The sequence below is a fragment of the Chelonia mydas genome, chromosome 9, assembly GCF_015237465.2.
Source record: "Chelonia mydas isolate rCheMyd1 chromosome 9, rCheMyd1.pri.v2, whole genome shotgun sequence".
Classification (NCBI taxonomy): domain Eukaryota; kingdom Metazoa; phylum Chordata; order Testudines; family Cheloniidae; genus Chelonia; species Chelonia mydas.
Genome location: NC_057855.1, coordinates 25,083,422 through 25,096,745, shown reverse-complemented (window position 1 = coordinate 25,096,745; position 13,324 = coordinate 25,083,422).

Genomic DNA, 13,324 nt, shown 5'->3' with positions numbered 1-13,324 from the left:
CAGGGCAGATATGGAAGAACAATGCTGAATAAAGCAGCTTTATGTATAGTTTAACAAATGATACAGAGAACCAGGGAACTAGCTGGGAACTGGATTGGCTGGCTATATGGATACTTAGGGCAGCTTATTATTGGATAAGTATGCTGAAGAAAGGATGTATAAAGCCTGTGTAACTTCCTGCTCTGTGTACAGGATTTGAGATTCAAATCTCCCTGTACCTTGTTTGCAGCTGCAAATAAACTTTTCTGCTTCTCCACCCCGTTGTGATTATTGGGTGTAGCACACCGGGTAATGAACCAACTCAAGCTGTTGTTCAGCCTCTCGGCACTGGGTGCCGGCAACAGCTTTTGGCGTCCCTGGGTGGGCCAGAGGCTGCAATTTAGCCTTGCCCGGACCCCTCCTGGAGGTCGAGGATTGCGGCGAGAACCGACGCCCAGTGCGCACCGGTGAGTTCACCGGGGCCTCGGAGGAGACGCGATTTGATCGACCCCGGAGGGCACAACGGTGCAACGCACTCATATAGTGGAGAAGCAGTTGTGGACGGCGGTGAAGAACCGGTCCCTTACACATGGGGGAGGAGCAGCTGCAGGCCACGGTGAAGAACCGGTCCCTTGGATAAGGTAGGAACCTTTTGAAATCCGGATTGTATGCTCTGTTGGAACCTGGGGACGCCCAGAGTTACCCTGTAGGTATGGGACAGGGACAGAGCTCAGGGGTTAGGGCACGGTGTACGCCCCTAGAGTGCATTCTAGCAAACTGGAAGGTATTTGGTGCAGATCCGATGACTAAGAGCCAATTAAAACAATTCTGTACAGTTGACTGGCCTCAATATCAACTAGAGAACCAGGAGTGGTGGCCACCAGGAGGGTCAATTAATTACAACACGATCCTCCAATTAGTTTTGTTTTGTCAGTGAATGGGTAAATGGAATGAACATATGTATGCGCATTTGTTTCTGACTTTATGTACTCGACCAGATATTTTACAGCACTGTAATCTGACTCCGACTGGTTCGGTAGCAGCTAATGTTAGTCCCCAGACCCCCACCCCCACTGTAATGGCAGAGCCGGTGTCCCCTTCGGCCCCTACACCCACACCTTGTAAGTCCCCCGAGCAGACCACAGGTGGGATCCAAATGATGAAAGGGATATGACCCGCCTTACCTCCTATAAGGAGTTGCTTTTGCATGGACTCCGTCACTCGGCTGTCCGACATAATAATTGGGCAAAGCCATATGAAGTAATGCAGGATTTAAAAGAAAGCCCAGGGGCCTTTCTACAGCGTATTCGGGACATCATTCTACAGAACACTAATGCAGACCCCGATGATCAGGCAACTGAGTCAATTATTAAGGGAATTTTTACGTGCAGAGCAGCCCCTGATATTAAGAGAAAGTTACAAAAAAAGGAGGATTTAATGGGCATGACCATGGCACAAATCTTAGAGACTGCAAACCGAGCTTATAGTCTGAGAGAGACAGAGAAGGAGAAAAAGCAAGTGAGAGTGATGGTAACAGCGGTACAGGCCGGCACTAAGAGAAGTGGCCGGGGAGGAAGGGGCCGTGGACGCGACCGTCCGGGCCCGCAGGAGAGACGACTGGGTCTCAACCAATGTGCCCTGTGTTGACAGGAGGGACACTGGAAAAATGAGTGCCCAAAGAGGAAAGAAAAGGGGGGTTCCCCTATGATGGCGATGGCGGAGCAGGAATAAGGGTGTCACGGGAGACGGACCACCCTACCCCCGGAACCCCGAGTAAAGATGTGGGTGGGAAGCTCAGAAATAGATTTTTTAGTGGACTCTGGAGCGGCCCGAACTGCCGTAAATCAGCCTCTTCAGTTGCCAATAGCAGATTCCCTTACTGTGGTGGAAGCCACAGGCAGGGACACCAAGTGCCCAGTGTATGCCCCAGCGGAATGCGCTTTGGGAAACAGGACTATATCCCACAAGCTGGTATACCTCCCTGAGTGTCCAACACCTCTGCTGGGACGGGATCTACTTTGTCGCCTCGGTGCCACCCTGCATTTTACTGAGGATGAAATAACTCTTACCTTACCCCCTGAGAATGCATGGATCATGACCCTTGCAGTTGAGCCCTCAGCCATGCAAGCCCCAGAATGGAGCCCGTGGGAAGATGAGGTGTACCCCCTTGTGTGGGCATCAGGGATTCCAGGAAAGGCCACCCACCAGACCCCCCATTACTATTCAGCTCATACCAGGGAAAGGCCCAGTGCAAGAAAACAGTATCCAATCAAGAGGGAAGCCAGAGAAGGTTTACAGGAAACTATAGATCGATTCCTAATGTATGGTATTCTCTGGGAATGTCAGTCAGCCTGGAACACTCCCATTCTATCCGTCCAGAAGCCTGATGGCACGTATCGGCTGGTACAGGACCTAAGGGCAGTCAATGAACGGGTTAAGACTCTGCACCCTCTTGTCCCTAACCCGTATACCTTATTGGTTTCTATAGGGGGACAGTATACCCATTTTTCAGTCCTTGATCTGAAAGATGCTTTCTTTACCATCCCAGTTGCCACCCCGTCACAGGAGATCTTCTCCTTCGAGTGGGAGGACGGAAAAAGGGTTAAAAAGCAACTTTGCTGGACAGTGTTGGCCCAGGGATTTAAAAACCCTCTTTGGCCAGGCTCTGACCAGGGACCTAGAGGAGTGGGATAATGAGGAGGCCCTCCTTCTGCAGTATGTAGATGATTTGTTAATTGCCACTGTGGGCCAAACCCCCTGCCTTAAAGCCACCATGAGCCTCCTGAATTTTATTGGACTCCGGGGATATCGGGTAGCACGGAGGAAGGCTCAAATTGCCCTCCCAGAGGTACGGTACCTCGGGTTTCACATACGGCAAGGGGAGCGTCAGCTTTCAAGCAAAAGAAAGGAAGCTATCTGTCAAGTTCCTCCCCAAGTAACTGTAAGCGGCTCAGGGCATTTCTGGGTACTGCAGGCTTTTGCAGGATATGGATCCCAGAGTTTGGACTGTGGGCTAAACCCCTGTACGACTGTGTAAAAGAAGCAGATCATGACCCCTTCTGTTGGACCCCAGAGGCTGACAGGGCATTTAAAATCCTGAAAAGAAAATTGATGGAAGCCCCGGCTCTGGGCCTGCTGGATCTCTCTAAGCTGTTTCAGTTGTATGTACATGAATGAAGGGGGGTGGCCCTAGGAGTGCTCACACAGCTGTTAGGAGCATGGAGACGTCCCGTGGCTTATTTTTCTAAGCAACTGGATCAGGTTGCAAAGGGTTGGCCGGCATGTTTACAGGCGGTCGCAGCTACTGCCCTAGTGCTTGAGGAAGCCGAGAAGCTAACATTGGGAGGGGTTATGCAAATCTATACTCCCCATATGGTCCGAGCCGTATTGGATGCAAAGGGAGGGCTTTGGCTCACCCAGGCTCAGATTGCTCGGTATCAGACTAAGCTGTTAGAGAACTCTGAAGTCACCTTACAGCCTTGCCCCTCCCTTAACCCAGCCACTCTCTTGCCAGAAACAGAGGAACAGAAACATGACTGTTTAGAGATCATAGATGTCCAGTACTCCAGCCGTCCGGATTTAAAGGATGTACCCCTCCCAAATGCAAATTATGAGTGGTTCACTGATGGTAGCAGTACTGTAATAGATGGACAAAGGAGGGTGGGCTATGCTGTTGTGACCCTTCATGACACCGTGGAAGCTGAAGGTTTGCCTGCTGGGACCTCTGCCCAGCTTGCCGAGCTAATAGCCCTGACCCGTGCACTTGAACTGTCAAAAGGAAAGCGGGTCAACATTTTTACTGATTCAAAGTATGCTTTTGGTGTGCTGCATGCTCATGCTGTCCTATGGAAGCAAAGGGGAATGGTGACAGCCCAAGGCTCCCCAGTCAAGTATGGGCCCCAAATCCTCCGGCTCCTAGAAGCCGTACAACTTCCCTCGAAAGTGGCGGTGGTACACTGTAAAGCCCATCAAAGGGAGGATCAAGATGTGGCCAGAGGTAATGCCCGGGCAGATAGAGAGGCTAAGCATGCTGCCACCCTGCCATCCCCTCAGACTGAGAACGCCCATATGCTGCCCTTATCCCATCAGTAGGGGAGCTTCCAACCCCTCAGTACTCTGGGGAGGAGAGACAGCTAACTGACAAACTCGGTCTCCGGGAAAAGGAGGGATGGCTCCATAGAAGGGAAGGTCCTCTTACCAAAGGGCCTAATCCGGCCAGTGCTGCAGAAACTACATCAAACCACTGATGCTGGCAGGGAAGCACTTATCCAGCTAATGGGAAAATACTTTATCACTTCCGGACTCCGACCCCTGGCTGCCCAGGTACAAGCGGACTGCTTAGTCTGCCAAAAGAATAACCCCCGACCGGGACATCCTGTGCCACCAGCTGCCCTAGAACCCACTCCGGGCCCTGGACAAGTGTGGCAAATAGACTTTACTGAGTTTCCCTGGACCCAAGGGTTCAAATATCTCCTTGTCATAGTGGATCGGTTCAGCGGATGGCCAGAAGCCTTCCCATGCCATAACTGCACTGCCAGAACAGTGGCCCTCAAGTTTGTTAAGGAGATCATTCCTCGCTTTGGACTCCCCCTGTGGATGGAATCTGACAACGGGACACACTTCACGTCAAAAATCATTCAAAGCATCTCACATGCCTTACAGATCCCCTGAAAACTCCATACGCCCTGGAGACCGCAAGCCAGTGGTGTAGTGGAGTGTACCAATCAGACCCTTAAACGGCATCTCTCAAAAGTGTGTCAAGAAGCCTCACTGCGATGGCCTGATGCTTTGCCCCTCGTCCTACTCCGTATCCGCATTCTCCCAAAGGGTAGATTAGGGCTCAGTCCCTTTGAAATTATGTTTGGAAGGGCATGGCCTATGAATGGCACCCGGTTCTGTCAGGGGAATGGGAGTTGGGTAATGGTTTTTTTGTCACAGTATATGTGTTCCCTGTCTGCTGTTCTCTTGTCTCTTCACAGGTATACCAAGGATTCCCAGCCTCTCCCCTTGGACACTCCCTTCCACTCCTTACAGCCCGGTGACTCTGTGCTTGTTCGCACCTGGAAAGACGAGCCTCTCCAGGAAAAGTGGAAAGGACCCTATACTGTCCTGCTGATCTCCCATACAGCGGCAAAGATGGAGGGACACAAGAACTGGATCCATCACTCTCGTCTGAAGGCAGTACCCGCCCCCTCGTCAGCAGAACAGTGGACCGTCCAACCTGCTGACTCCTCATCTAGTGACGATATCGGGCTAAAGCTACTGTTTAAAAGACACAAATAGCGGGCACCTTAATGCTAAAATGGGCCCACCCAGGTACTGGAAGCCCTGGGTTGGGAAGACTCTGGTGATAATTAATTGGGTAACATTGTTATTCTCTGTATTGGTATTTCCAAACTGTGCATATCGGGAGCATAACTCCTTTGTTTCGCTTGCGCACCATGTTGCTACTTTAACAAACCAGACTGATTGCTGGGTATGTGCTCCAACTCCACTGTCCCCCCAAATGGGAATGCCCCTTGACATGCTGCCCCTGACCCTAGCAGAATTAGCCACCACCAAAGAGCAGGAAAGAACGGACTCGCCGTTCTGGAATAAGACCTCTTTACAGCAGGCCACCTATCAGGATCAGGAGTATTCAGTTGCAGTACTCACTAAAAAAGTGTTATGTTTTAACCGAAACCAATCTGATCACTATGGGCGTCCTGTGGGAAAAAGCTCCTGTGTTATTACACAGTGGGCTGATGGGTACTGGATAAAGACCAACAGGGGAGGTCAACAGTGTGGGTGTAATGGTTCCTCCCCTTTTAGGGAAACTCTTACAAATACTCTTACCACAAAAGAAAGGTTTGAAAATATAACTTGCCGTCCAGTTAATATCTCCAATGTAGCAAGCCAATGGTGGGTTTGTAGTGGTCCCTATGGCGAGTGTAATTTGAACGGCACAATTAGAAACGCCCCCACTTGTACCCAATCAGGAGGATGGGATGCCCCCCTAGGGGCATATGAACTGTTTGGAAAAGCAGCCTTAAGTATCCCAGGAATCCCCTTAAGAAACAGTCCTTACTGGGCCCTACAGGGTCACTATTTTGTATGTGGCCAAAAGGCTTACAAGGTGCTGCCAGCCAACTGGACAGGTAGCTGTTATATAGCTCATGGAGTTCCTCATCTGTCAATAACTGCCACACTGCCCAAAGGAAAAATTAGAAATGCCCAAGACACCTCTGTTGAGTCACAAGAAAAGACCCTGCGGTGACTGACTACAGCATTGAAGGGCAATATGAAGAATCCCCTCACAACCGAGAAGCTTGTAGGGTGCTCTGTACTGGGAATAGCGCCATTGGTTTCCGGACCAGCCATGGCATACATAGGCTGCTATACTGTAAGGCTGCAAATGGTACTTGAGAAAGTTGCCTTAAAGTTAAAGGACTCGGTTAGTGATTTAGGGTCAGCAGTAAAAACATTAAATAAAGAGGTACAGCAGCTCAGGACGTTTTCCCTCCAAAACAGGCTGGGTTTGGACTATCTCTTGGCATCCCAAGGAAGGGTTTGTGCCCTCGTCGGGCCCCGATGTTGTGTATAGGTAAATGATAGCAGTTATGAGATCTATGAAAAGGTGGTACAGGCTGAGGCCCATGCCCAAGCTGGAGGACAGGTTGCCTATACTGCCCCAGAGAACAATTGGTTGCAAACCTTGTTTTCAGGCTGGGGTTTGTCGTCTTGGCTTTGTGGTTTATTTAGCCTGCTATTGAAAGTTCTCTTTCCTGTATTGTGTGTATTACTGGTATTATGCTGTGCAGTATCATGTGTTAGGGCCCTTTTGCAAAAGTTAATAAGTCATTCTCTTCAGGGCTATCGCAAAGTGCTTATGCAAAGTCCTATTGTAAAGAAATAAGTAGCCCAAGTGAGAAAACTCAGAGCCAAGGTTGTTGAGTGTTCTCAAAGGGGGGAGTTGTTGGGGACACTGGGGCATGGCCACTAGGTAACTCGAGGGGATGGAAGACCACGAGTGTCGATGAAGCCCCCTCGCACTAGGCCCAGGTGTCCTTGGCCCCCCCCTCCCGCCTGGAGGCACTCGCAGCAGCTCTGCGTACTAGGCCCAAGTGTCCTTGGCCCCCCCGCCTGGAGGCACACACAGCAGTTCTGCTGAGAATCTGCAACAATATGCTGCAGAGTCAGACTGCCTGAAACTAAGCAAGGCCAAACAGGGCAGATATGGAAGAACAATGCTGAATAAAGCAGCTTTATGTATAGTTTAACAAATGATACAGAGAACCAGGGAACTAGCTGGGAACTGGATTGGCTGGCTATATGGATACTTAGGGCAGCTTATTATTGGATAAGTATGCTGAAGAAAGGATGTATAAAGCCTGTGTAACTTCCTGCTCTGTGTACAGGATTTGAGATTCAAATCTCCCTGTACCTATTTGAAGCTTCAAATAAACTTTTCTGCTTCTCCACCCCGTTGTGATTATTGGGTGTAGCACACCGGGTAATGAACCAACTCAAGCTGTTGTTCAGCCTCTCGGCACTGGGTGCCGGCAACAACCTGAAGGCAGCGGCGAGCACACTGGCCTGGGATGCGGGAGAGTCACAGTCATGTCCGTGCTCCGCCTGATGCGCAGCAGAATTTTTTATCCCAGATCACTCTGGATCAGGCAGAACAGAGTTTTGAACCTGGCTCTCCCACATCCCAGGTGAGTTTCTCCCCCCTTCTTCTCCCCCTTTCCCCCAAAACACATTTCAGCTAAATGTAGTTACACTGAAAATATTCTGGCCATCTCTAGCTGCACCATTTTTAAAGGCAGTTTAAGTTTTCTGGTTGTACAAGCACAAAGACACAAGGCTCATAACTAGCCAGCCTCCAGTGCTATTTGTCAGAAAGAAAATAGAGGTCAGCTGACCAAAACTGATAGCTTCTTTGACTGTGTGGCAGATGTCTATCGGGGAAAGCCCCTGGGACAACAGGATGCATTTTATCTGACTGCTGGATACGAAATTCTTGTGGGCAGTTCCTCACCTGAAATGAATTTTATGGCACCATTGATTTCTGATTACCAGCAGGGTCATCTTGTTCTTTTATGAATTCCATACAGCTCTATAAAATACAGTGGTGCATACATTTACACAGAAACCCTATATAGTACTTAGGCTACTGTATTTCCTTTGGAAATCCTGTGGCTTTTCAATAGAACAAGTGTGATTCTTCTCTCTTTAACAGAAACAATAATTGATCCCATCAAATACATGATTAGATGAATTTGTATAACCACGTTTTATATTTATATATTTTTATGCCAAAAATTGTCTAAAATATTCTGAGATATCATCACAAATTAATCACATATTTAATCTTGCTTAAGTATGCACAGACTAATAGAATTCTAATAGGAACATGTTACTACATGGTATTTTTCACACTGGGATTAAGGGGAAAAAAATTAATGCTCATTTCTGAATCTTGAATTAAACAGAAGAGTCTCAAATACCCCACAACACAAAAACTAAAAGAAGCCAGATTTAGGGTCAGTTATTACAGAGTAGTTATGATATAACCTTGTCATGCCATATAACATGCTAATATTATTCAGTATGTAGATATTATTATAATAGTGTAAATAGTTTTTAGCAAAGCTCTTGTCTACTTGGAATACTATTTTAAAATGAGGAAAGTGTTGTTTGTTTTACCTTCCTCTGACCAGAGATTGATCTGAACCAGAGCCAGACTTTCCCTACCCCAGAGCTTAAATATCATGGGCTGGCTACTCTCAGAACAGAGAGGGGCTGATCCAGCTTCTCCTTGCTGAGTAAGATGAATCTATTGAGCAAAAGATTATTCACATTGGTTCCCTACCTGAGAGCTATGACCCCCAAGGGTGGAAGAATAGACCCAGTCCCCTTTCCTACCATTAGGGGAAAGAGGTGGAAACTTTGAAAGGGCCTCACCCTGGAAATGATTTCTCTCTTTCAGTTCTCTCTCAGAAGGAAGTGGAGCATGACAAACTGTGGAACCAAGCGACAAGTGGGAGCAAAGCCAGGAAACAAAAGCTGGAAAGTTGCTGGAGGGGCCACATGATGATTTTTTGAGCAGGCTACAGGAAGCTGAGGGCCCTGCAAAGCAGGAAGCCTACCACCCCACAAGCAAAAATGGAGGAGCTATATGGGGGACGAGGTGTGAGTGGCTGACACTGTAGCAAGACTCAGGTCTGTGCAGAACTTGTGGAAAGTAGCAGAGGCTGAACGGAGATCCTGCAGCCAGAGGGCTGAGAAGAGGGGGGTCTAAAAAGAAATCTTAGGGACACAGAGCCAGCCCAGGCTCCCTATAAAATAAAATAAAAGTTAGTGTGCTCTGATGGGGGCAGGACCCAAGAGAAGGGGTTACCATCCTTTTAAAGGGCAATTATATACACCCCAGGATGAGTGGGGCTGGGAGGGGGGGGTTTAAGCCTAATTGCCACCACAATTTCAGCAATCTGCTAGCAGTTCTGCAGGAAGCTCTGCCGCAACAGAGGCCAGACAGAGGAGGAGGCTCCCCCAAGAAGACACACACCACAAATACTGGCCAGAAAACTTGCAGGTTACATAATTATCTAACCAAAATGGATGGGAGAGTGCACCCCAAGACCTGAGGAGCCCTAACCCCTCTAGGGGACTGCTCCCAGGTGCTAGGCTGGGAATTGCTACATTTGCCTTGAAATGTACCTGCTTAAGTAGCTGAACCTAGGTGTTTACAGCCTTTTACCTTTCCTGCCAGCCCTAGTAAAATATCCCTTCACTTTAGCTCTATGTCTGAGTGGTTCCTGGGACCCACAAGGATTAGAGCCTATGGGGCCTAGCAGTTGAAGTGCCTTCAGAGCTTGCCACCAACTCATGGTACCGCTGATCCATGAGTGAGTGGAGCAAGAGGTTCGCTATAGCACTGAGCAGCCCTAGTAATGATATTGTTAAACCTGGTTGGATCCTGTTTCTCTCAGAATGGCTCCAGTCAAGTTCTGCTTCTTCCCTCTGTTAGGCAACCCAAATCCAATCAAATTTACTCCTATTAAGGTAAGAGAAACCAGACAGCCCTCTTGACAGCAGAGTGCTCCTCACCAAACAAGAACCAGACGCAGTCCCCACAGGCACAGTACACTCCCAAGTGCTTTGCAACAGAAAGGCCTCATCTTCTGGTGGCCCTTTGTAACTTATGGTGACCCATTTTGCTAACAAGTTCTACCCAAACATGAACTCCAGGGAAGAGGAAACAAAGTAACCCATTTACAAGTGTTTTGGCTGAAATGATGACAAAGAAATTTCAATACCTCGCATGTGTAGATTGACGAACATTCTGTTTGGCTCCTCCTTTTCCCTCTCAGACAGGTATAATGTCTCCTATAGCTCCGAAACCTGGGGAGTGCAGCAACTGCAGCACACATGGAGAAGATGCAGAGAGTCTGTTCCCCTCAGCCTGGCCAGCTCCACTCGCTGGAAAGAGGGTTAGGGAAGTGACCCCGATTTTGCCTCAACCCTCTATGTCAGCTTTGCAAAGGCTAGCGCCTGCCATAACTCCAGCACTACTCCCCAGGTGCCCTTGCTCACACAAGCAGCTCCACTGAAGTAAATATAACTACTTGTTGAAGAGTTTACAAGATTAGGCCCTACACGTGCCTGCCATATTTGTATTCTTTCAGCAGGTCTGTTCCTTTAACAGCACCATTAGTATTGTATTACAGAGGGAATTCCTTTTTGTTTATTAGATCTTTGCTTTGATATGAAGATCAGTTGCTGACTGCACATTAACTTTTGGTGCACACACTTGGCTTTCTCCAGAAATACATATTTTGGTTTGTGCATGGGGATGTTATTTGGGAGGAATTCCTCATTCTTCACCACAGCCTCCAAAGCCTTACATCATAAGAACAAGGGCCTTCTACCTGAGCAGGACTGGAGTCTGTCCACAGAACTTCTGCTTTGCAGGAGGGTGGAGGGATGTCACTTGAGAACACCACAGGGTAGGCACAAGCCTCCCAACAGACTAATTGTGCTATTTGCTCTGTGCAGCTTTCACAGTACTCTCAAACAGTCTACCCCAGGAAGCTAAGAACCAAGCTTGGGACCCACAGACAACTTGCACAGACGTGAATTGAGTAACCACTCACTTAGTGGCCTGACCAGGAAAATATATTCCCATATTCAATCTATGCCATCAAGCTGTAGTTGCTCATGTGGGTACCACTAACAAACAGAATTCCAGTTCTTCCACTTGCCAAGTTACAATGCTGTCCTGCAATTATTCTTGAAGCTAGTGGTCTCTGGTGAAAGTTTCTGCCCAGGAGTGATTGGTGTCCTATTGTGCCTTTAAAAGCATGACATGATACAGTGCAGTTATTGAAAAGGGATCCTGAATACATCTATATACCATATGTGCCTGCATTCATCTTGGGAAAAGCACTTTAAAAAAATTTGGCTTTAAGCTCAAAAAGGTAATGGATGGTGATGGCTTTTTTATTCCCCTATATCGACCATCATGCCTTCCACAATTTCTGCTAGCATTCGACACGTTTATTCTCTTCCTTTCTCTACTCACATTTTCTCACTCGATTATTTTTTCTTATTATGCTTTTCCTCTCTCTCAACAAAACAATGTACAGAAGGCTTAAAATGCTAGAGTGGCAGGGGAAGCCGTTTCAGTCACAATCTTACTTCTAGCTCATTCTGTCACCATTAAAAAACCCCCAAATGTCTTGGTTTACAAGATCTACCCAATTTGTGGCTCGCAGCCCCCTTGACGTTCAACTTCCGTCAGCATTTGGAGTGTGTTTGCCACAAGTCTCTGGAGCAGCACATCAGCTTCTACACAGCATGTTTATTGATGAGAGGATTAAAAACATGCTGCCAAATCTCCTCCACCACAGATCTGGCGGAATATTTTTAACCCTTTCTTCCCCTTCAGACTTCCCTTTGAACACCGGTCCTGTGAAAAAAGAAGCCCTGCTGGCTATCGTGAAGTCACCCCTTCTTCCCCTCCCCCACCTTGCAAAGCAAATGCTTCTCCTGCTACATACACATGCACACTCATTGAGATGTCACCTGATCATATTGCTGTGGTAGAGGCTGGCAGCCACGGAGCCCCTGGGCCCAGGTTTGCAGCAGCTAAGTGACCTGGAACATTTCCATGATTGCTGCCATTTTTTGCTCCAGAATTAATTTTTAATTAAAAAAAAAAAAAAGATTTCTAGCACTTCTGTCTGCAAAAGAAAAAAGAACTTTGAAGTATGAATCCACTGTCAGCAGTGCAGTGAGGTCAGTTAGAGTATGCAGAGACCCTGACACAATGGGTCAAATGCTCAGCTAATGTAAATCAGCTTAGTTCCATTGATTTCAGCTGAGGATCTGGCCCAAAAGCTCTAAGAAAGTTGTGGTGTGTTTTCATTCACCTTCAGCAATGCTAGCAGTGAAGGACAAGCACGACAGTGAAATGGCAACATTAAGCTGCAAGTGGCATCTTATTTTGGCTTCTCGAGCGGGCAGAGCTTGGTTTGTGGCTGGAATTTGGGAGAGTACCACCACTGATTATTTCCTAATCTAACCCATGTCTTCATGCACTCTGCATCCATGGCCAGCAATAACTCATAAGTTGTACAGAAGCTGTGGTCAGAATGGTAATTCTGTGACCCTAACAGCATCCCAGTGCAAGAGGGCAAGATGCTTACTGGTATCTGGTAGTAAGTTTCAGCTGGTCTAATGCATTCAGTGTGCCCCAACTCACTAATGTTGTACCCTGTATCTAGATGGTGTCATGTAAGATATCAACAGAAAGCAAATGACATACTGATCATTACTATTATTGTGTGGTGTGGGGTATGTACAGAGAACAAATTCAAGATTACAAACGTGTTGGAAATTATGTTATCAAAGGGGGTCTGCCTGGCAGGGCTAAAGTTACTCCACCCTAGACAAAGGAATGTGGTTCTGTCACATGGAAGGTATTTGCAAGGTTCATTAAATGACAACGGGAAGACAATTTACATAGAAGGTTAACAAAACCATCAAGCCTACAAAGGAAGGAGACAACCGCTGAGCATCACAGCAGGGGGAGGAGATTGCAGGAAACAGATCAATTTGCATTTTAGCAAACATCGGGGCAGGGCGGGGGGGGAACCAGCATGGAACTTTCTGTGCCAGAAGACTCCATGTTGCCTTCTCACAGCATGAATGAACTTTACTTTGGGGGAGGGGAGGGGAGGGATCCTTCAGAAAAATCCATTTCAGAGAATATGAAAGAGAGAGGCAAAGAACCCCTAGTTATCTTTCGCCTAAGGAATCAAGCACTTTGGACTTGGTGGGAGATCCTGACCCCAGGGGT